Source organism: Anolis sagrei, chromosome 4 (assembly GCF_037176765.1).
Source record: "Anolis sagrei isolate rAnoSag1 chromosome 4, rAnoSag1.mat, whole genome shotgun sequence".
NCBI lineage: Eukaryota > Metazoa > Chordata > Lepidosauria > Squamata > Dactyloidae > Anolis > Anolis sagrei.
Window position 1 is genome coordinate 74456418 of NC_090024.1, and position 22750 is coordinate 74479167.

The window sequence follows — 22750 nt, forward strand, 5'->3', positions numbered from 1 at the left end:
ATAATGAAAACTTGTTTCTTCTTTGGGTCTTGTCTCAGTCAAGCCCTCTTCAGTCTTGCATATCTGCACATACACATAACTTTTGTCCACAATAACCTCTTCTCATCTGTTATTCTCCTATTCCCTCTCTCTTTCTGCTTCTCTGGCATGTTTCCTTTCCTTCCTCACATACTTATTAAAATATCCATCCTTGCCTCGCACACCCTAAATCTAAATTTAGACAGCTTCTTGGGTCAGAAGTCTGTTTTCTTGTTATTCAGTTAAGCATAGCAGCTTATCATCATCTTTACCAATAAAGGACTTAGCAGGTCCAGTACTGATCAGATTATAAAGGAATGGGGTCATCCCAGAATGGAGTATTGGGGAGTGTGTGTGTACGGTATAAAAAGGATACTTGATTGCAAAAGGGAAAAGAAAAACATGTTGTTGGCTCCAAATAGCAAAAATAGCCTGTCTAATCTACACATTTCCAGATATCTGCAGCTGTTCGAAATCTCTTGTCTTCCGTATATTGTGGGAAAATGCACAGTAATCTAAGAATCCAGAGGTTGTAAATTAACAACATATGTAACTCTCTGCTTAAGCACCAGTTCAATGCATTTTAGGGTCTATGTAAAAAGGTACATTTAAAAAAAAAGGAGTATGGGGGAGTTAGCTTGTTTGGTCCTCTAACAATTCATATTATCTTTGAGGAAAGCTTATGGTTAGGAAACCAGAATCATTCCTTGCTTGGTGCTAAAGAGAAAGAAGAACACTATTTTCATTTCCCACTCTTATTTCCCACTTTATTTAGCTCTGATCTAAATAAAGTGATCTCAGGACAAGTGTTAATTCATCTTGAGATTTTAATTTCTTCTACAATGCAAGGAGCAACAGAAAACAACGTTGTGCCCATGAAGCAGAGTGTGACTGTTGTATTTTGCTTGTTAGCCCACAAAGCCCCAAAGCTTAAACTGAACCAAACAAAAGGCCAATACATATTTGGCCAAGAAAATCAACAGTTCCATTAGCTAACTCAGCTACTGACCTGAATACAAAAAATATGCAATAGATGCCAAAAATGGAAGGGACTGAAAGATGAAATATTGGACCTCTATGATACAAGCATGAGCAGAAATGTAACTAAAAACCCTTACAATGTTTATATCTGTAGATCAGATGTGTTGTATTTAAACATTGTGAATTAGGCTACAATCCTACATTCACTTCTCTGGCAATGTCTCCTATTGAACTCTATGGGATCATGTCTAATTACTTTTGGATTTCATGATTAACTGTGTACTATTTTATTAAGCACAGTTTAGTCACTAGACATGCCCTATCTGCCTTGTACAAGGCAAAATCTTGCTAAAGGCCTATGCTAAGAACCTTTCTGTCGATAGACATGTTTCATTATCAGCTTCTCTATGAATCTAACAGTCAAAGTCAACAAATGAAAATAACATATCATTGTACATGAAATCATCTGAACTATTTGATCCAAGGAGTGCTCTCTAGAAAAATGATTTCAAGGAAATTCCTACCGCTACAGTTTGTAAACAGGATCACTGAATTTTATTTTGTGAAGAACTTTTACAGGCACAAAAGAATCTAATACTCTGTACCCTTCTGAACCATACAATATCTAATTCAAAGTAGGGTGGAAATAATCAGTGTTGAAATGGCAATATTAATTTTTCAGGAATAACATTTTAATGAGCTCAATTTTTCAATGAGTTTTCTTGCCCAAATAAATATCATTCCAAGTGAGAATTGGTCTTATTGACAACTTGAAAAAACACAACATAAGCTGTCAGTTCCCTGGGAGCAATTGCAGCAAAAAGAAAAATGGGTTCCCCTAAAACTGTGGAGACCAAAATCCACTGATAGTGGTGATTATTTTGATCCTACACTCGCCACAGAATAAAACTCCTTGCAGAGTACACCTCTCAACAAAGAATAGTTGTGAGTATTATATTATCTTTGTTTCACAGATTGTATATTTCTCTATGTATGGTTTATAATTCTTGCTACAATGTACCTTTAGCCACTATCTATGTCCCCTTAGGATCCACCCCACCAGAAGACTGTTGGTGAATTTCTCACCTTAAAAGTTGAGCTTGTTTTTGATAATTTGAGTAAGTAGATTGTCTGTATAAATTCTTACAAACTTGTTATAACAAATTGTCCAATAGTAATTGTGTTATTCATGATATGTGTTATTTGTAGACCCAACCGCCTGACGAAGACTCTTGTGAGTCGAAACCGGTAGCAGGTTGGAGTCAATTCATGTAACTACTGGAGTCTACTCACATGTAATAAAGAAAGGACATTTTCTCAAATGAAGACTTTGCTTTATACTTCAAGAGAAGAAGCAATTGTTTCTACTTATGTGTATGTGGCAGTTTTTGATATGTGTATTTGTAATATATACATTGAGTTAATTTAGTTATTTTCATATCACCACTATCAGTGGATTTTGGTCTCCACAGCAATTGCAGCAAAGCCCTTCTGGCCACTAGCCTCTTACTAAGACTAAATGGGATAAACAGACTATAATTCTTATGCTCCAACAAGCAGCTTCTGTCAACAGAAAATAACATAGATCTGAAAGCCACTAAGTCTGTGAATTAACATCATGACCTTATTTCTATTACATTTTAGGAAACAGCTGGCCCCAGGCGATGGGAGAAGAAATGGATGGTGCAAGGTAGAGAGGGCCTCGATGGCACAATGGATTAAACCCTTGTGCTGCTGAACTGCTGACCTGAAGGTTGGGATTTCAGGACAGGGTGAGCTCCCGCTGTTAGCCCAGCTCCTGCCAACCTAGCAGTTCGAAAACATGAAATGTGAGTAAATCAATAGGTACCACTTTAGTGGGAAAGTCATAAAATGCTCCAAGCAGTCATACCGGTCACATGGTCAGGAGGTGATGGCGCAGGCTCCTCAGCTTGGAAATGGAGAACAGAATCTCTGCAGAACCAGAGATGAGCATCGGTCTCGGAAATGAACTGAAAAGCCTCTGCCTCTGTTTGTGTGTCTCACTGTATTGTAACAAGACATGGAATGTTTGTTGGTATCTGTTTACACTATATTCTGCTCTGAGTCCCCACAAGGAGAATGGTGGAATATAAGTATTGTTGTTGTTACCTTTTGCCTAGGGGTACTAGTTACAACTCAATTTCTCAATACCATCTATTTTAAATAACCTCTTATTGGAATCAAGAAGAACTTTCATTCCTAACAAAAAAAAAAACCATACAAAAATCATTCAAAAAAGCATACACAAAATCCATGATGGCATGGATTTATGGCAAAATGTTTGTTTTTCCCTCCTATGGTTCCCATTTGAAATTGACTCTTCTATATTAGCTATTCATTTCTAAACACACACACCATGTGTACATCTAGTTTGGCTCTGAACGGTAGGAAGGAACAAATACTCAGGGATCAACTGAAAGCACGACTACATGTTTAGCAACATAGTATCAGATGCTGTAAGCTCTATTCAGAGGAAGTTCGTGGAAATCCTGTGAGAAGGTCACAAAAAATCAGAGTAAGCTTGAAAGATAGCAACAACAGAATACAGAAAAGGGAATATCACCCCATTATCCCAAGGTGACAGATCCATTTCAGAACCCTTAGTGTAATATGAGTTTTACTTAATATCTGGACCGTTTGCCCTCACCCCCAGCCAACATGTTGCTCAAAGCCAAAAATTCTATCTGATTGACATTCAGAATATTCCCCAACACTACTGCTGTGACTGCCCTGTGGAGGAAAGAGTAGCTGAAGGGAAGACTCACATGTTGGGGCATAGTCCGCCTGCACTGAGCTGAAAGCAGCTGTCTTTCCAGGTGCCAAATCCAGTAGGAAGACTGGCTGTGCAGTCACGCACCTCAATCTGCTAAAAAAAGGAATCTATCTCCCTTCTCTGCAGAGAAAAGCAACTGAAGCCTGGCTCTATTATGCTCCCCAGATAAAGGGATAACCCCCTTTCTCTGAGTAGAGAAGTGATTGAAATCTGCCTGCATTTATCTTCCCTAAGACAGGAGTCAATCTTCTTTCTCAGTAGACAGAAATATAGCTGGGCTTTGGCAACCTCTTTCTATCAAGATCCCATTTTCAGAAGACAGAAGAACAACTGGACTTTCATCACTTCTTTCAGCAAAGGATGGATACAACCCCCTTTGTGGCAGAGGAAGACAGATAACTTTGCACAGCTGGGCTTCCCATCAGATTTGGTATTCTGGAAAGGAGGATGCTTTCAGGAGTCATCACTGGCAGCCTGATTCCCTGGTGGCCTCACCACTGTCCACAAAGGAGATTTTCACAAAGAACTAAAACCATGTAACATGAATTCATGAGATATGCTGGCATACTGTAATTCTATTTCTCCTACCTTTCTTGGAAAGCTGCTTCAGCTATTAGAGCTTTGAAACCCACAGCAAAAGATGCGGCGCTTTACTTCTGTATGGCAGATCTGTAGCAGCATATTACAGTCTTCACAGCAATGCCTAGAGAAACAATATCTCCTCACGTGTGCTCATCTTCTCCGCTGTAATTTTGGCAAGCCATTGCCATTTTTACTCATACTGGCAGCAGACATCATTAGAGGTGTACTATGTTGGTGTTAGTCATTAATGTTAACTCAAAAGATATGCATGTCATTGGAACACTGTTTCAAAGAGGAGATCCATGTAGTAAACAATCTCCAGCCCAGCAAAAAGGTATCAGTACAGACAAGCTTCAGTGCTAATTTTCTCTTCATGACTTCCCTATCACTCATTCAAGCATTGTTCAAGTACTTGAAAGATAACAATTAAGACTCCTCTTTAACACAGATGTCGTAGGACTCATGACTCCTAAGAGCTGTGATGGGGCATTCATTCATCACTAGTAATCATTATTCACTGCCTTGAGGCTACTTCAGAATTCAAGCTGAAGTGGTCACTTGTGTGTCTGTGTGTGTGTGACTCACACACACACACACACGTGTGTGTGACAGTCACTCATGCAGACTGTGTGTGTGAGACAGTCATTAATGCAGCAATGCCAATCAATATATCATACAGGCAACAAGTATGCTCTGTTACCTCATAGTCCTCTGTGAGTCACAATACTTCTCTAAGACCTGCTGCAGGTATATTATTCAGGTGGCTGGTGATGCCTTAATGTTGCATGGATTACTGTTATTGCATCTTTCCTTTTTTTCAGCGCACATCTAAATGGAAACTTAACCTCAAAGTGTGTGTGTGTGGGGGGGGGGGGGGGGATCAGCACCATGGTGTTTACATGACCTTGAGATTCCCTAGCAAACCTGTCCTTTGGGCCCATGTAAACAGTTGGATTAGTTCAAAGATGAACTGGCTACCACTATTTACATAACCATTGTATATTCCCCAGGCTCAGGCGGGCCATGGACGCAGGACGGCACTTATTGTTCCCCTCCTGTTCTCATTGTAGTGGCAACCAGCAGGTACAAAATGGTTGGTGGCTCTCATTCATCACCTGGAGTGATGGAGGTCAGGGTGCAAAGGTGATCAGAGAAGGGAAATAAGGAAAAAGGGAGGCAATTTCTCCACCACCACCTCTCCACTCCCCTGTGTCACTCTGGCACCTCTGTCAATGTCACTCCAGGTGAAGAGTGATGGCCACCAGCCATTCTGCACCTGGTGGTCGCCACTACAGTGAGAGCAGGAAAGAGAAGGCAAGGGTGGCTGATCAGCCCTGTGACTCTCTGTCTGTGGAGAATTAGGGATTCAAGCAGTTAAAAATACACAGCTTAAAACAACCACACACAAGAAATTAAAAATGCAATTAGGTTACCTCAGAATTAAAACCTGTTAAAAAAACATAAGCCATTAAAAATAAAGAATACACTATGAAATGCCGTACATTACAAAAGCTCATTCTCCCTAAACAGTTACTCTTGCCAAAACCATATCTTCACTAGCTTGCAGGAACACAGTAAGGAGGATGCCAAACCAGTCCCTCTAAAATGGTATCCCAGAGCCTGAGAACAACCTGTCCTGTATTCTCACCAGATGTACCTGTGAGGGCTGTTGTTGTTATGTGCCTTCAGGTCTTTTTTTGGCTTCTGGCAACATTACGGAGGCCATGATGCTAAAAAGGCACTCTAAACCCCATCTGCCTGGCAGCAAAGTCCTAGTCAGGTTTCCTAAATCAATAAAATGTACAATTTCTCCCATTACCATTCTTTATATAGAAGCCTTTTATATTCTAGCTATGAGCAGGAAAGTAGATGTGTATCTGGACCATAAGAGGTCAACTGGAACTGCTTAAAAAGTTGTTAGCCTTGAGACTGTTTCAAATACACCCCCAGCAGCATGGAGGCTGCTTCAAACTCAATGCTCATAGCATCTGCTTATTGGAGTAATTTGCCCTCAGTCACAAACTGTGGAGAAAAAGCTTTCCATCACTACAGTAGCAAGTCTTTGCTGCTTAACAACACTGACTGGTAGAAGAGATGCTGACGATTTCCAGGGATGTTATCACAAGGCTTTGTCCATCTCATGGGTGGGGAGGATAGAGAATTAACCTGGGTTTCATAACACACAACCACAGAGCTATGTTTGAATCCAAGGGTGCTTCCAGACAGCACTAAATCACGGGTTTTAAATGGGCAAAAAATCTCAGGAGTTCAGAAGAGGTCCACATGCAGAGCTGTTGGTCCCAGGATTTCTGCCTCTGTTGTCCAGACTTTATGTTTTGTTGTGAGATTTAGAGGCTCCCAAGATGGTTACCATGGGATTTCTGCTGAAAACTTTGGCAGTTTTTTTAAACCCTCAAGATACGGATATATGGATATGCGGAGATCCGGATATGCAAAACACTGCAAAAGTTCAGTTCTTTGTCCTGGCCAAGGAAATTGTGCCCTTCACATGTTTCATAAGTATCTCCACACAAAGTTTACAGGGTAGGACCACGTCTGCCCAAGTCAGCACTGCACAATCAAACAGGAAAACACACTTTCAAGCCAGGAACAGAACTTTGTTATTATTGACACTTTTTAGAGCCTGGCTGCCTGGCCATCTGTCCAAACAGATTTGGTTTTGTGCTTGTGGCATCAAAGAGGGTGCTGTTCCTGGTTTATATATGATTGTTCCTGATTGCTCATCTTGTGAAAAGATATACAACATTGACTAGGGGGCCACCACTTTGTCCTGGCACAAAACGTTTTTGCCTTCTACCCAAGTGTCACCTTCTTTTTAGGAACTATCCAATCAAGAACAAACATCTAAAACCCGAGAACAAACCCAGATAAAAATCCTGTGATTTCCGATTGCATGGACATGCAGACATGTGAAATCCACATATTTGGCTCAAAACCATGGTATTCCCATACTTGGAAATCTCATGTCTTTTGCCTTTTGCAGTGATTGCTTCTGCATTTACAGGGAAAGGTGTCCAGCCACCCTCCTATTTGCTGCGGAAACTCCTGGGATAAAGATATTGTCTGGACGGGCCCCAAATTGCAGATTAACAATTTGGCTTCAGAACTGTTGTTGCTGTGTGCTTTAAAGTCATTTCTGATTACACTGTTATGTTTCTAGAAGCAAAAGTAGATACATTAAATCTTATAGGTTTACCTTACAACCTTGTGATCTTCCAGAGAGACAAACAGATAACCAATTTTAATGGCTACATGATTAAAATGATCTACAACAGTGCTACTCAAAGTGGTGGTCCCTGAACAGGTCCATGTGACATTGGCTTCTGATCTGTGTAGAGTTTCTAGGACCTCTTCAATACAGTTGAATATAATCCCACGTTATCTGCTTTGAACTGGAATATGTGGCAGTGTGGACTCAGGGCCCTTCCACACAGAAAATCCCACAATATCTGCTTTGAACTTACCTATCTGAGTCCACACTGCCATATATCCCACTTCAAAGCAGATATTGAGGGATTTTCTGCCTTGATAATCTGGATTATATGACTGTGGGCCCTTTCACACAGCCATATATCCTAGAATATCAAGGCGGGAAATCTCACATTATCTGAGTGTGGACTCGGATAACCTAGTTCAAAGCAGATATTGTGGGATTTTCTGACTTGATATTCTGGGATATAGGGCTGTGTGGAAGGGTCGTAGGGAAGAAAAAATTGTATCCCACAAGGACAAATATCATACAGGTGTATCATACGGGGGTGGGGAGGGGCACAACACCAATTCTTCATATTGATAACCTAAGAAGAGCTGATCCACAACTTTTTATAGCTTCCGCAATGGCATTTATTTGTTTGTTTGTTTATTTATTTATTTTCTGTAGTATTTATATGACCACATGGCAGGGTAGTGGAGGTTACAAGAAGTGAAGTCTTATTATTCCAAAATCTGAGTAAGCAGGCAAAGACTATGTGGTTATTTCAGTGACATATGCTTGCCATAATTATGATGTGAATGCTCCACAAACTTTGCTCTCATTCTGTGGTTTTGAAAAGCAATTAAACTATCTGATTTTGAGCAAAGCATTGGGTGAAACCACATATATTTATAACCAAGATTTATTAGACTAGCAGTAATAGATTTCAGAAGTCACCTTAGGCCTGCAAAAGGAAGTCCCACAGGGTCAATCCAGACATGACCTTTATTGCGGTATCTCCTACAATAAAGGAGGGGCTGTCCAGACAACATTCTAGACAGTCCTGAATTAATTCGCTACAAACCAGGAAAACCCTGGTTTGTAGCAAATTAATTAGATAGTGGGTTTATTCCATGCCTTCCTGGAAGTTGCAGGATAAACCCACTATTTCCGGTTCTATACTGGGAATACTATATACTAGTATTCCCAGTATACTGGGCTAAATAAGCCCGGTAAACTGTGGGAATATCCACCCCCCTCCCCACAAGCCACCAGACCCCTTAGAAAAGTAATAAAAATTTACACAGCCTCCATTACAAGCCTTGGTTGGTTCTCCCGGCGCGTAGAAATAACGTGCCAGGAGAGCCCGGGGGGGCGGGGGGGAGGAAAATCGCTTCCCTTCCCCTGGCATGTCATTTCTACATGCCAAGAGAGTCGGCAGAGGCTTGTAATGGAGGCCACGTAAGGTCTGGGGGCTTGAGGGGAGGGGGGTAGGGCCTCTCAGGCCCCCAGGAAAATCCACGTTTTTTAAACGTGGATTCTCCTGAGATAGAGGCCTGTCTGGATCCAGCCACAGAGGCCCCTTCCACACAACTGAATAAAATCCCACAATATCTGCTTTGAACTGGGATAAATGACAGTGTGGACTCAGATTTGAAGCAGATATTGTGGGTTATTCAGCCTTTACATTCTGGGTTATATGGCTGTGTGGAAAGGCCCCAAGTTAAATGAACACTTACTCCCTTGTAAATAGCTATAAAACTGTGGCCTACGTTCCTCACACTGTGGTAAGAATATTTTAATCATCTTGGAGCAAAATGTCAAGCAATATTTTACACTTTGATTTCTATCACTGTCATGAATTGGCCTTTCAGTTTTAGAAGTGCAATGTGCCAAGCAAGTACTGCAGGCTTCCAGCTACAAGATTATTACCATTTCAAAAACATAGTAAAATGGATGGAAAGGTATCATGTTTTCCAAACTGTCTTTTATTTTGTAAACATTTCACAAAACAGCATGGCAACAGCAAGCCAAATATGAAACACTCTTACCACAACTACTTCCCTCTTTAAATTATTTGTATCTCGCCAGAAAGCTTACAAATAGAAACTCAACAACATTCAGATACTCTGAAAAAAATAATTGGTTAAATGGCTCAAATATTCTCAGTGAAGTAGCACTATAGTCTGCCTTGGGATCTAACATAACAGCTGTGTTCATTTTTAATGCCGCTAACATGTGCAGGAGGTAGAAAATGCATGTGTTTTGAAGCATGATGATTTATTTAATTCTATCTCATTCTGTTCCATTTTATTTTAAGTTATATGCAAACATCTGAAATGTACAGGATCCCACCCTATGCTCTGGATATATGGGCCCAAGCTCCTCTGTGCAGAAAACAATTTCCGAAATGAGCTGGCTTGACTACATATTACAATTGTCAGGAAGTAGCTCGGCAAAGGCCAAGCCAAGCAATTAAACAGTCCATGTGGTTCCGTGTTACTCCGTGCAGAGAATAATTTCATAAATGAGTTGGCCTGACTGTTATGCCCTTCAGCGAGGATGACAAACCAGCCTTGGCAACAACCATGGAATTTGTTCCCAAGTGAAGACAGGTAGCCTATAACGTTCAATTGAAACATGAGCAAAATGCTTCATTGTGGCTCAAGCGTCCAAAGTGTTTCCTCTATCTCTTAAAGGAACCTTTGTCCTGTCCTCACATACTACCCTACATACTCAAGTACAAGTTTAGAGATTTGTATCACAAAATCAATCCAAAAATGTGGGTAAACACAGGTTAATGTGAGTATTGTACCTTAATTCTAAATTGCACCCCATTCTTTGGGTGAAGTGATGGAATTGAAGGGTTTAGCCTTTTCCAAAAGAAGCTGAAAGAAGCACCAACTTCTCTACTTTCTCTAACATCATGCTGCTTGTGGCCTGGGCAGGAAAGTGGTGGCACTATCTCTCCATGGAATGATCTCAGCTTATCCATGGGTCACATTAATATCCATAATTTTTGCTCCAAAGTCTGTTCTCTACTTATACATAAGTATATATTATACTACACAGGGGATGATGAAAGGTAAAATCCCACAACATCAGGATGACCACTGCATTGTCCATTCCTAGTTCAAGGGCTTCAGCTATAAAACCATACAATCACCACCATTTCTTTTCAAATATTTTGGTTGAATTATGTCACAAACAGAACAGACATAATTCCACAACTCTCAAGACTGGATTAACTTAGCTTGGTTGAGGTGAAGAGTATATACGCTCTTAATTTTCACAGAATACTTTTGGGGCTAACCTTAAAGGGCTTCCATTGGTTAGTTCCAACGAGAGTAGACCCATTTAATAAACTGTGCAATGATGAATCAATCAAATTTAAGGCTAACATTACAATTTAGGCCAGTATTTTCTATTTTTCAGGACAAAGGTATCAACCTCTAGCTGTTATGTGTCTCTCAAATATGGAGTACCTTCATGCTGCTTCCAACTTATGGTGACCCTAAGGTGAAGCTATCATGGGTGTTCTGGGGCACAGAGTGCATGGTTATCAAAGGCAGTGCACTACCATCTAGAACAGTGGTTTCCAAACTGTGGTCCATGGACCACCAGTGGTCACAAGAACTAAAATATGGTCTGTGGCCTCACCATTACTACACCGTTGCAATGAGAGTGATTGGTCTTGCAAAACCCTCTTATAGTGCCAAGGTTTATTACATATGGTTTTCTGTGTGTGAGCAGATGGCAACTGCTGGATGGCATATGTTCTGTATTAGAAACTAGAGCTGATGTGTTCTATCCAATGTAATTTTCTGAATCAGCACCCAAATAATCAAACCGTATCTAAAGTTGACCAAAAACTGATTCATAACCCTTTTGGTACTAATGTTGAAGAGTGGTCCATGGTCAATGTGGTCCCTGGTCAAGTGGCTCCTGGTTAAAAAAAGTTTTTTTCCTTCCTTCCCTCCCTCCCTCCCTCTTTCTTCTCTTCTCTTTCTCTCTTTATCTTTCTTTCTCTTTTTCTTTCTTCTCTTCACATACCCATTCCCCCTCTAATATTCCCCACAACTTTTCCGTAGTTATTTTTATGTATTATCACTATGAAAACTCAATAAAATTTATACACACACACACACACACACACACACACACACAAAAGAAAGTTTGGGAACCACTGGTCTAGAATATGAATCCTTGCCTTGAAATTAGGGCATTTGTTCAAAGTCACCCAATGGGTTTCCATGAACCCTTGTGTGATAGTTCATGGCTCAAACCACTAAATCACACTAGGAGCATATCTGCGCTGACCAAGCAATGCTGGATGAAAGCAGTAGGAGATGAAGTGAATGTGCAGCTGATCACACATAAAGCACAGAAACTGGGTCAAAGACCGGGCAGAGCTTAAACAGACCAGAGAGCTCAGTTCAGAATGGTTCCAGGATCTGCAGTATATACGATTTCATAGCCATAGAGGATTTATGCTTCCCCTCCAACCAAAACAAAGTTCCCACCTTAACATACGTGTAGAGCAGTGGAATATCCGTGCCTTTATTGGTTTCACCTTGCAATGTGGTTTACAACTACATGTGCTGATACACATTATGGGGCCTATATAAGAGCATCCTGCAATTTTGTTCGTCCTAGTTTAAGACACGTCAGCTGAATGCCTTATTTTTAAAAATGTCTTCAATCCATGTAACGTGGTCAATGCTGAGGTACCCTTGTTCTTAAAAAAGCTCCATGCATGACTTGGCCACGAAAACAGCACCAGATTGGAATCTGGGCCTCTGTCCATCAATCTTCCCTCTCTTCACTTTTCTTCACTGCCACTGAAGTATCTGAAACATATTCTCAGGGCCCTTCTACACAGCCATATAACCCAGAATACCAAGGCAGATGATCCACCATATCTGCTTTGAATTGGGTTATCAGAGTCTACATTCTCAAATATTCCAGTTCAAAGCAGATAATGGGATTTTATTCAGGTGTGTGTTAGGAACCCCAGAGGAGGCAATGCAACACAAACCTCTCAGGGAGGCCTCTGGGAAAGGCCTTCGTTCTGATTCTCAGGTGTGAGAGGAAACACATGACAACCCCTCACCTTGGGTAGGTAGGAGCCTGTGGTGGCACAATGGATTAAAGACTTGTGTCGACAGGACTGCTGAATCCAAGGAGAGCGGGTTGAGCTCCCTATAGTCAGCTCCAGCTCCCCATGTGGGACATGAGAGCAGCCTCCCACAATGATGGTAAAATTTCAAACATCTGGGTCTCCCCGGGCAACATCTCACACCAGAAGCAACATGGAGTTTCTCAAGTTGGTCCTGACACACACACAAAATGGGGATAGGTGGGCATGATTGGCCCTCACAATGGCCATCTATAGGGGGTACTTAGAGTATGTGTTTCAGTGTGGCGGGGATTTGGCTGAATGGTCCTTGTGATTTCTTCGAAATCTAAGGGCCCCTTCAGATTATCAATGCAGATAATCTGCATCATCTGCTTGAAACTGGATTATATGAGTCTACATTGCCATATAATCAATTTCAAAGCAGATAATCTGGATTTTATATGGCAGTGTAGAAGGGGCCCAAGGCTGCTTTGAACTGAATTATATGGCAATGTAGACTCATACAATCCAGTTCACAGCAGTTAATCTGCTTTGATCATCTGGATTATATGGTAGTGTCAATCCAGCCAAAAATTTGATAATTCTATGAACTCTAGTCCAGTGATTCTCTAGGCCCTTCCACACAGCCCTATATCTCAGAATATAAAAGCAGAAAACCACACAGTATCTGTTTTGAACTGGGATATCTGGGTCCACACTGCCATATATTCCAGTTCAATGCGAAAAATGTGGGGTTATATTTAGCTGTCTGGAAGAAGCCTCAGGGCCCTTCCACACAGAAATGTAATGCAGAATATCAAGGCAGAAAATCCTACAATATCTGCTTTGGAAAAGGGCCCCTTCCACACAGCTGAATAAAATCCCACATTATCTGCTTTGAACTGGAATATATGGTAGTGTGGACTCAGATAACCCAGTATAAAACAGATACAGTGGGATTTTCTGCCTTGATATTCTGGGATATAGGGCTGTGTGGAAGGGCCCCGGGTTATCTGAGTCCACACTGACGTATATTCCAGTTCAAAGCAGATAATGTGTGATTTTCTGCCTTGATGTTCTGGGTTATATGGCTGTGTGGAAGGGTCCTAAGCCTTTTCTTCACCATGGACTACCTTTTGTGGCCACGGGCCACCAAGAGCGAACTCAGGATTGGATGCACTAAGCTGCATCAAACAATTACTTCCATGTTCTCATGAAGGTCCCTCACATTTAGAGAGCAGGGGATACACTTCAAGCTTGTGAATGCAGACACAATTACTAGAATATCTGGATTATAATGATTTCACAGCAAAAAAAAAAATCATACCATGTCTTCAATCTTTGGCTGACCCCCTTGAGGATATTGCAGACCTCCAAGGTTGTGGAGCCCAGGTTGAGAACTACTGCCAGGGCCTTTCTACACAGCCCTATATCCCGGGATATCAAAATCCCACAATATCTGCTTTGAACTGGGTTATCTAAGGTCCACACTCAGATAATGTGGGATTTTTTGCCATGATATCCTGGGATATAGGGCTGTGTGGAAGGGCCCGCAGACTATCCATCCAGGGTGGAGGACAACCACCATCAATGGCAGAGGTGGGAAAATAGGGCTGATAAACATTGCCATTAGCCTCCCCCCCCCCCCAGTTTCTTGTTGCATTGTTTTGTTTCTGGTCAATACATAAACATACTACAGAAGAATCAATCAGTCCAATGTGCTCTCCTTCTCTACCTGTGCCCCAACCAGCCATTCCTCTCTTCTCTATCCCTCGCCAGGTTCTCAAGCTTCCTCTCCCTCTTTCTCCCTTTAAAGTCACCAGACCCAGTCTCTCTCTCTCTCTCTCTCTCTCTCTCTCTCTCTCTCTCTCTCTCTCATGGCCCTTCTGCACAGTCCTATATCCCAGAATATCAAGGCAAAAATCCCACATTATCTGAGTGTGAACTCAGGGCCCTTCCACACAGCCCTATATACCAGAATATCAAGACAAAAAAAATTCCACAATATCTGCTTTGAACTGGGTACACACTCAGAGAAATGTGGGATTTTCTGCCTTGATATTCTGGGATATAGGGCTGTGTGGAAGGGCCCTGAATTCACACTCAGATGTGGGATTTTCTGCCTTGATATTCTGGAATATAGGGTTGTGTGGAAGGGCTCTGAGTTCACACTCAGATGTGGGATTTTCTGCCTTGATATTCTGGAATATAAGGCTGTGTGGAAGGGCCCCGAGTCCACACTCAGATAAATGTGGGATTTTCTGCCTTGATATTCTGGGATATAGGGCTGTATGGAAGGGCCCTGAGCTCACACTCAGATATTGTGGGATTTTCTGCCTTGATATTCTGAGATAAAGGGCTGTGTGGAAGGGCCCTGAGTTCACACTCAGATAATGTGGGATTTTCTGCCTTGATATTCTGGGATATAGGGCTGTGTGGGAGGCCCCGCAGATAACCCAGTTCAAAGCAGACCTTGTGGGATTTTCTGCCTTGATAGCCCCCAGTGACAGGGAAAAGGGAGCCCTGGTGGGAGACAAAGCTTTGGAGAAGACCAAGAAGAATCAAGCCCAATAGCCACTCACTCACCTAAGGTGTCCTTCGCCTCTTCTTCTATGGGTTGCGCCGTGGAGGGGAGATCCGAGGCGAAGATAGGGCAAGGCCTGCGGGTGGAGACCGAAGGGACCCCCACCCAGCCGAGGAAGGCGATTGTGAGCGGGGAGGTCCCTCTCTTTGGGGGCTCACCGAGCTATCTCTCGCCAATGACAGGCGCGGGAAGCGCTGCTGGCTCCTGCTGCTCGCCTTTCCCCGCCTTCTTCCTCCACGCAAGGGTCGCCCAAAGCTGGTGTTTAGGGGGAAATCGAGCGCGCCTTGTAGCCAAAGCAAGCCTTCTGGTCCCTTTCCTGCCAGATACGGAGAGCAGGTTGTGGGGAGGGGGAGGCTGTTGCTTGCTCTTCCGCCGACGCCTCGCCCCTCCCGATGCACCTTCGCCCGGGCGCCGCCCGCTCGAGAAGAACCAGGAAGGACGGCGCGAATGGCAACCCGAGGAGGAGGAGGAGGGAGAGCAAGTAGAAAGAGGAGGGAGGCAGGGAGCACAGCCCTCCCCTCCCCGGATCCAGGGACTTCCCCGTCTTCTCATTGCCAGCATTCCTCAACCTGCCAGGTGGAGCCTCTTTCCCTCGCTGCTGCTTTTGCCTTCCGGGCTCTCCAGTCCCGCATCCCCACTTTCGGTTTGGCCCAGCGGGGAGAGCGGGTAAGGGGCTCCAGATGTTGCCGACTTCCATCCCCAGAATCCCCCACTGTTGACCAAACGGCCGAGGCTTCTGGGAGTCGAAGTCCAATCCACCTGGAGAGCCAAAGGGCGAGGTTAGAGGACAGGGTCAGGCACCTCTCTTTACCTCTTTCGCTCAAGGGTCCCGGATGGAGCCCGGACTTAGGACTCGGATGAGCCCCCGCTCCGCCATGGAAAGCCCAGTTTGGGTGAGTCACAGGCAGGAAACTCTGCCATAGGGTCACTTTAGGGTCGCTCTTAGTCAGAGACGCCTGGAAGGCACACGGAAACAAAGAGCTCCTTTCTTTGATAATAACAATAAAAAAAAAATCTTTGGGTTGCTGTGAGCTTTCCAGGCTGTATGGCCATGTTTCAGAAGCATCCCCTCCTGACGTTTCGCCCACATCTATGACAGACATCCTCAGAACGTGTGATGTCTGTTGGAAACTAGGCAAGTGAGATTTATATACTCGTTGTCCGAGTAGGATAGTCTTCCAGGGTCAGTGTCCCAGCAGTGGGGCCATAGGTGACTGTGGAGCCCTATTCTTGATCTGCATCTTCTCCCACAGTGAGGGCATTGGCTTCCAGGTGGAAGGCGGTCTCGATTGGGGTTGGCTTGACGCACCTGCCTCTTGGCACGTTTCTCTCTTTCGCCCTCCATTCCTGCCTCTTCAAATTCTACAGCACTGCTAGTTACAGTTGACCTCCAGCTGGAGCGCTCAAGGGCCAGGGCTTCCAAGTTCTCAGTGTCTATGGCAGAGTTTTTAAGGCTGGCCTTGAGCCAATCTTTAAATTTCTTTTCCTGTCCACCAACATTCAGTATTCCATTCTTGAGTTCAGAGTAGAGCAACTGCTTTGGGAGATGGTGATCAGGCATCCAGACAACATGACCAGTCCAGCAGAGTTGATGGCAGAGGACCATCGTTTCAATGTTGGTGGTCTTTGCTTCTTCCAGCATGGTGACATTTGTCTGCCTGTCTTCCCAAGAGATTTGCATGATTTTTCGGAGGCAACACTGATGGAATCATTCCAGGAGTTGCATGTGACATCTGTAGACAGTCCACCTCTCACAGGCATATAGCAGCATTGGGAGGACAATAGCTTTATAAACAAATACCTTGGTACGCCTGTGGATATCGTGGTCCTTAAGCACTCTCTGCTTCATTCGGAAAAAAGTTGCACTCACAGAGCTCAGGCGGTGTTTTATGTCAGTGTCAATGTTGACTTTGGTGAAGAGAAGTGGCTACCAAGGTAGCGGAAATAGTCAACATTTTTTAATGTTACACCATTTCTGGCATTGGAGAGGGATTGGCTGGTGACTGCTGGAAGAGCACTTTGGTTTTCTCAATGTTCAATGACAGGCCGAGCTTCTCGTATGGTCCTGTGAAGGTGTTTAGAGTGGCTTGAGGTTTATATATCCATGGAATGTCCAGGGCGGGAGAAATATCTCTTGTCTGTTTGAGGCAAGTGTGAATGTTGCAGTTGGCAACCTTGATGAACATTTAACGGTCTTGCAGCTTCAAAGCCTGGCTGGTTGCTGCCTGGGGGATCCTTTGTTGGGAGGTGTTAACTGGCCCTGATTTTTTCCTGTCTGGAATTCTCCTGTTTTTTGAGTGTTGCTCTTTCTTTACCGTTCTGATTTTAGAGGTTTTTTAAATACTGGTAGCCAAATTTTGTTCATTTTCATAGTTTCCTCCTTTTTGTTGAAATTGTAAACATGCTTGTGGATTTCAATGGCTTCTCTGTGTAGTCTGACATGGTAGTTGTTAGAGTGGCCCAGCACTTCTGTGTTCTCACATAATATGTTGTGTCCAGGTTGGTTCATCAAGTGCTCTGCTATGGCTGACTTCTCTGGTTGAGTTAGTCTGCAGTGCCTTTCATGTTCCTTGATTCATGCTTAGTAACCAGGTTTTGAAGCTGCAAGGCCATTCAATGCTAATCAAGGTGACCAATTGCAACTTTTACACTTGCTTCCAACAGAGTTCTTTCTCTCATCCTGGGCATTCCACAGATATATAAACCCCACTTGCCTTGTTTCTAACAGACCTCACAACCTCTGAGGATGTCTGTCATAGATGTGGGTGAAACGTCAGGAGAGAATGCTTCTGGAACATAGCAATACAGTCTGGAAAACTCACAGCAATCCAATTAAAGGACATTTTATGGTCAGATATATCTACAATCCTTATATCTAAATTCAAAGTCCAATCTCCTGACTAAACAGAACAAGCTGCAGCCTTCCAGATGTAACTGTATCACAACTCCCATCAGTTCTAGTTCTTGATGAGGAACATCGAAATTGTAGTCCAGCATCTGGAAGGCCACATAAAATGGCATGGTGGGCTGGATCTGACCCACTGGCCTTGGGTTTGACACATTTTCTCCCATCTCATTTGTGAAGTAAGGAAAGCATTACAGCTTTCCTTGGTGACCCTATGGTGAATCTATCCAGAGGTTTTTTTTTTTAGCAAGAGTTGCTTTTGCCTTCCTCCGAGGTTGAGAGTGTGTGACTTGCTCAAGGTGGCTTTCCATGGCTGACATGAATTTGAATCCTGATCTCCAGAGTTATAGTCCAACACTTAATCACTACACCACACATCTTAAAGGATAGTCTGACCCTTGTGTGTGTGAATGCAGGTTGGCTGTGGTTCTGTGGTGACCCCATAGGTTTTTCTTAGGCAAGGTATACTCAGAGTTGATTTTGCCAGGCCCTTCTCCTCAAATAGAGACTGTAGCACCTGGTTATTCATTGGTGGTCTCCCATTAAACTTCTGCAGTGGGTAAACTGCTGAACTGCTAAACTTGCTGACCGAAAGGTTGCAGGTTCAAATCCAGAGAGTGGCGTGAGCTTTCGCTGTCAGCCCCAGCTTCTGTCAACCTAGCAGTTCGAAAACATGCAAATGTGAGTAGATCAATAGGTATTGCTCCAGTGGGAAGGTATCATCATGCCTTGCAGTCATGTTGGCCACATGACCTTGGAGGTGTCTACAGACAACGTCGGCTCTTCAGCTTAGAAATGTAGATGATAGGCCTGGGCGGTTTCATTCGTTAATTTTGTAATTCGTTAAATATTCGTTAATTTTAGCAATTACAAAACGATTACAAAACTTATTTTTAAACCCGGAAGCGTTTTTAAATATCGAAACGGCATGCGCCAAAAAATTTTGTATTTCCGTCCATTTCGGAAATACGTAAGATGGCTTGGCTAGATGCTTGCTGGGAGCTCTCCTCTCTCTCCTCTCCTTAGCCAGTCAGAGCCTGAAAGAGGAGGAGGAGGAGGAGGAGGAGAGGGCGGGGAAGGCGCCGGCTGAGCAAGCGAGCGAGAGGGCGAGCGACCCTCAGCGGGAAGGCGGCCCGTCCCTCCTTCCTCACCTTTGCGGTGGGTGTGCTTCATTCTCCCGAGAAGGAGAGGGCGGGGAAGGCGCCGGCTGAGCAAGCGAGCGAGAGGGCGAGCGACCCTCAGCGGGAAGGCGGCCCGTCCCTCCTTCCTCACCTTTGCGGTGGGTGTGCTTCGTTCTCCCAATTCCTTAGCGGAGGGCTGTGCTTCGTTCTCCCAATTCCTTAGCGGAGGGCTGTGCTTCGTTCTCCCAATTCCTTAGCGGAGGGCTGGGCTAGATGGCCTTTGGGGAGCCCTTCTCCCAATTTCGCATTGCTTCGGAGGAGCCGGGCCCGACTCGGCGTCAGCGCTTGAGGGCCCGCCAGAGTGAGTGCCTGCCTTCCCTCCTTAATAATAATTTCTCCTCCCTATTCTACTAAATTAATAATTAAATTAAAAAATATTGAAAAAATATTGAAAAAATATTGAAAAAATATTGAAAAAATATTGAAAAAATATTGAAAAAATATTGAAAAAAAAGGGCGCCATCTTTACAAAATGTTTTGTAAATATTAACGAAATTTCGTAAATACCGAACTTTTTTAAGGGAAAATTTTGTAATTATTTTAAATATCGAAACAAAAAAACCCCCCAAATACAAATCGATTTTAGAAACAAATTTTTGCGTTGTTACCCAGGCCTAGTAGATGAGCACCAACCCCCAGATTTGGACATGACTGGACTTAATGTCAGGGGAGAACCTTTTCCTTTACTAGGCTCTCTTGATAAGCAATTTCTCCAATCTGCTCAATATGTAGAATGGAAATGACACTGGCAAAGAGTCCATAGATTTCTTTGGCTTATCGATTCCAGCCCACCAAAGTGATTCCAACCAATTGTTTGCCCAACCTATTTTAAAAGCAGGTCATAATCCAAACTTAGGGGTGGATTGGAATTCTCCTGGGTATTGTTTCTGATCTCATCACTTGTCTACCTGTCAGGAAGAGAGGTTTTGATTGCATAACACTATGTAATACAAATTTTGTTTCTGGGTTATAAATGCCATTCCCTAATTGGTTCTATCTTTAAAAACATGGCAAAAAGTTTATTAAACTGCAAAAACTTTTTTTGCAGGACAATCTGCAGCACATTTTGCTATAGATTTTTGATGAATATCTCATAGTCTCAGTCAATTCAACATAGTTTGTGGAAGCCACAAAAACAAAGTTTCTGGAGTATAATAACTGTTTCAAAGTGAGTACCACAAAGTTAAACAGGAAATAACACTTTCAAACCAGGAACAGATAATTTTTTGAATGTTCTTACATAGTGTAATTTATGCTGAGCCCATAATCCAGTCTGTTGTCTCAAGTGTGTTAGCCCACTTAGTATATATATTGGAAGGAGTGTGATCTTAAAATAACAACAATAATAATACTTTTATTTCTTACCCACCTCTCCTGACACCTCAAGGCGACATATAGCATCATTAAAACACATAGATTAAAGTTGGGCAGAAGAGGAGAAGGTGCTTCAGGACGAGTGACTGGAGAGAGAGGTCCTTCAGGTCCAGGATGCTCAGATGTTTTACCATCCTGTAGGAGGCTTCTCTCATGTCTTTGCATGAGAAGCTGGAGCTGACAGATGGAAGCTCACCCAGCTTCCTGGATTTGAACCGCAGACCTTTCAGTCAGCAGTCCTGTTGGCACAAGGGTTTAACCCATTTACCATCAGGGGCTCCTTGGAACAAAGATAAAAACACATTAAAATCATGCATGGCAGTGACGTCTCCATTTAAAATTCATAGCTTATTTTTTCTCCTATCATCCAAATTCTGTTTATTGCAGAATGTCTGCTGAACAGTCATGAGCAATTCTTCAGAGTCCCCTTGTCTACAAGAAGATGACACACATGCTCAGCAGCTATCACTGTTCAGTACATCTGGCATACCAAGAGTCATTTCCTCCTTTGCTTCCTTCCTGTTACTTGCAGAATTGCATACTGTTGTTTGAATGTCTTGAAAGAAAACCCCATCTGTACCATGTTTTCTTTGGTAGTTAATGCCTTGATCTAAGGGACTGAAAGCCTTCAAAGAAATGCTTGCTTTTACTACCAATTTTCAAAAACTGGAAGGTAGAGATAGTTGTAACACAGCAGCAAAGAGTACTCACTTCTGTCTGAAAAATATCTATTTGCAAAGACCGGGTGCACCAAAATTGCTAATGACGTCCAGATCTTTCTTGCTTTCAGCTGATCCTGGAATGAAGGTGGCTTCTATTAATATGGATCGGGTGGGATGGGTGAAGGTGAATAAAAAGAAGCCCCATCCAGATAAAATAAAGCTGATAATAATGGATGTGATCTAGGTAGGATCACATTCCTTAAACACATATCCTGCAACTTTTCACAGAGGGAAATCAGGACGTGTGTGGAAAGTAACACTGAAGGGTGGTCATGAGGGCAAAAGTTCTCAATGCAGAAGGGGATTTGGTATAGAAAACCTGCAGCATTTTGTTTTTGTCAGGGTCCACAGGGAAGGACAACATCCCACGCTACTCCTATCACCACACTAACTGTTGCAAATTAATTTTGCATCTTAAATTCAGATTGCACCAGTTGAACCAGAGGATTAATCATTATGGTGCCTGTCAAATCAAGGCTTTGGAGAATTTTGCAACTAATGAAAAAGTGGAAGCTGAAAAAAAAAGACTGGAATACAGCCTTTAAAATCTAGCAGCACATAGTTTGCCAGGGATGGATGTTCCTAGATATGATATCACATCTGTATTTTGAAGGTTGCATCCCAGTCTTTCGATATAGTTCCTCAAGTTGTGGTGACCCCCAACCATAAAATTATTTTCGTTGCTACTTCATAACTAAATTTGCTACTGTTATGAATCGTAATGTAAATACCTGATATGCAATATGTATTTTCATTCACTGGACCAAATTTGGCACAAATACCCAATTTGCCCAAATTTGAATACTGGTGGGGTTGGTGGTTGGGGTGTTATTGATTTTGTCATTTGGGAGTTATAGTTGCTGGGATTTATGGTTCACCTACAATCAAAGAGCATTCTGAACTTCACCAACAATGGAATTGAACCAAACTTGGCACACAGAACTTCCATGACCAAAGAAAACTGGAAGGGTCTGGTGGGCATTGATCTTGAGTTTTGAAGTTGTAGTTCACCTACATCCAGAGAACAGTGTGGACTCAAACAATGACAGATCTGGACCAAACTTTGCACGTATACTCAAAATGCCAAATGTGAACACTGATGGAGTTTGGGGGAAATGCATAATGACATCTGGGAGTTGTAGTTGCTGGGATTTATAGTTTACCTACAATCAAGGAGAATTCTGTACCCCACCAATGATAGAATTGGACCAAACATCCCACACAGGACCCCCATGCCTTGAAGGGACTTGCTAGCGTGAACCTCCCTCCAACCTAA

The 22750-nt window shown here is 42.9% G+C and overlaps 1 protein-coding gene across 3 annotated transcripts in view; it reads right to left on the reverse strand.

Annotated features, from left to right (window-relative positions):
• MBP (myelin basic protein) overlaps nucleotides 1-15747 on the reverse strand; it is a 144561-nt gene extending 128814 nt beyond the window's left edge. Inside the window, exon 1 of one of the 3 annotated variants that reach the window (XM_060774957.2) lies at nucleotides 15295-15747. The gene's annotated coding sequence lies outside the window, so the exon portion shown is untranslated. The remainder of the gene's footprint in view (nucleotides 1-15294) is intronic. The other 2 variants (XM_060774956.2, XM_060774958.2) reach the window with 2 other exon arrangements.
• Nucleotides 15748-22750: the final 7003 nt, after the last annotated feature.